This window comes from Dromiciops gliroides, chromosome 3 (genome assembly GCF_019393635.1).
Source record: "Dromiciops gliroides isolate mDroGli1 chromosome 3, mDroGli1.pri, whole genome shotgun sequence".
In the NCBI taxonomy this organism is placed as follows: domain Eukaryota; kingdom Metazoa; phylum Chordata; class Mammalia; order Microbiotheria; family Microbiotheriidae; genus Dromiciops; species Dromiciops gliroides.
Genome location: NC_057863.1, coordinates 78,792,091 through 78,794,774, shown reverse-complemented (window position 1 = coordinate 78,794,774; position 2,684 = coordinate 78,792,091).

Genomic DNA, 2,684 nt, shown 5'->3' with positions numbered 1-2,684 from the left:
AGTTTAGAACAGAGGTTTGGGATAGACCTACTTTTAGTGATCATAACCTGAAAATCCAGCAAAGATCCAGCAAAGAAGACAGAGAAGGGGCAACTAGGTGGCCCAGTGGATAAAGCACCAGCCTTAGATTCAGGAGGACCTGAGTTCAAATCCAGCCACAGATACTTGACACTTACTAGCTGTGTGACCCTGGGCAAGTCACTTAATCCTTATTGCTCCACCAAAAAAAAAAAAAAAAAGGAAGACAGAGAAGGAACAGTCAGATATGTAGGAGAAGGACTCCAGGAGAGAGCATTGTCACAAAAATCTAGAGAAAAGTCAGTTTGAAGGAGAAGAGAATCATCAATAGTTTCAAAAGTCACAGAGAGGTTAAGAGTGAGGACTGGAAAAAGGCCATTAGATTTCTCAACTAAAAATCATTGGTAACTTTTGTGAAGGTGGTTTCAGTTAAATGATGTGGTCAGAAACTAGATTCTAGAGGGTTTAGAAGAGAGTGAGAAGGAAGAAAGTGGAAGGATCTGACATAGATGGCTTTCCCAAAAAGTGTGGCTGAAAAAAGGGAGGAGAGATATAGTAGGACAGTTGTCAGAGATGGTCAGATCAGGTGAGGATTTTTTAAGGATGGGGAAAAGATAGGGGTATCTGTAGGCAGCAGGGAAGGGGTTGGTAAATAAGGAAAGATTGAATATGAGGAAGAGACAGACAGAGAGAGAGGATAATAGAGGATGCAATCCACTGGAGAAGATGGGGAGGGGATGAGATCAAAGGTGCATGTCAAGCAGTTTGCCTAAGGAGAGGATGACTGTGAAACAGGAGTGAATAAGGGCATGGCAAGGGAATATGTCTGAGTGAGAAGAGAGGACGAGGAGGAAGAGAGAAGAGGGAGCTCTTGGTGAATATTTTCAATTTTTCCAGTGAAGTATGAGCAATGTCCTCAGCTGAGAGACTTGGGAAGGAGGTGCCATGAGAGGTTTGAGGCTGGATAAAAATTCATCATGGTTGTGTTGAGTGGTATAGTGGTATAGTAGAGGAGTGGTATAGTGAACTGATCAGGGAGGAATAAAGTATTGCCTTGCTTCAATGAGGGCCCAGTTGAGATTATATAACAGTGTAACTTTTTTTTTCTTTTTTGGGGGCAGGGCAATGACGGTTAAGTGACTTGTCTAGGGTCACACAGCTAGTAAGTGTCAAGTGTCTGAGGTCAGATTTGAACTCAGGTGCTCCTGAATCCAGGGCTGGCGCTCTATCCACTGTACCACCTAGGTGCCCCCAATATATCAGTGTAACTTTTTTCTCCCTTTTTGGGAGATTATATAACATAATTTTGCAGTGAACTCAGTCAGATTTTATGATTTTCTTCGGTTTAGTTTGGCAACAAATGAATAGGAGTAAAGGGGGCACAAAGTAGGAGTAATCCAGTTTGGAGTTTTGCAAGGCATAATCTAGGACAGGTCTAGGGGAGGAGGGATTTGATTGTAGAGGTCACTGTAGATTTGAATCGATTATCCAAAGAGCTGAGAATAGGAAGGGAGGAGAGCAGGATGATGACTTCTACAAGAACTAACGGGTGGAGGAATTGGAGGCCATGGGGAGACTGAAGAACGGTAATAGGGGTTAGAAAGAAGAGGGAAAGGTGGAATGATAAAAGATTTTGATCAGATAAAGAAATTTCAATGTTTATGAACACGGAAGTAGAGCAACTATGGGTAATGGCAAGATCAAGATTATGACCATCTCGGGGCAGCTAGGTGGCACAGTGGATAAGACACTGGCCCTGGATTCAGGAGCACCTGAGTTCAAATCTGACCTCAGACACTTGACACTTACTAGCTGTGTGACCCTGGGCAAGTCACTTAAGCCTTATTGCCCCGCCAGAAAACAAAAACAAAAACAAAACAAAAGATTATGACCATCTCTATGAGTAGAGGAGTAAATCATAGGAATCGAGTAGTTTTAGGTACTAGGAAGATTTGAGGGATTGCCCCTCTGTGTCTGTCTGTCTGTCTGTCTGTCTAGCTATCTATCTATCTCTATGTCTCCTAGTATGAAGGCAGGACGTAGGGCAGAGAGAAAGATTGAACTAGGCATTGAAATCATTCAAAAAGGAAGGAGAATGAAGGTCTTAGGAGTCTATAGATAATAGCTATAAGAATCTTGATTAGTTGAAGCATTTGAATTTGTGTGATATAATGCAGGGCTTCTTAAACTCTTTCCACTCGTGAACCCTTTTTGCCTGAGAAATTTTTACACAACCGTGGGTATATAGGTATATAAAATAGGCATACATAACCTTTTAGTGTTGCCAAATTTTTTGTGGCCCCCCACATTCAGTTACACAACCCAATATGAGGTCATGACCCACAGTTTAAGAAACTTTGGCTTAAACTGTGAGTAGAGGTTTTGAGTTATGATGGTAGGGAAAGAGTCTGGAAGTGGCAACGGGGAGCCCAGAGTATTTTAACCCTTCTTTCCCCCTCCCTCCCTCACACAGTGAATCTGGGAGTATGAGCACACTTGCAACCAATACTGGAAAGGGTGGTTTCATCAGGAGGGAGTTAGGTCTTAGTGAATGCTAGAAGATGGAAAGTGAAGTAATATTGCTGTTTATGGAGCAGGCATTCTGGGAAATGCAGTGGAAGACTTGGAGCTGGACATTAGTGTAGTCATTTTGAAGGTGATAGAAA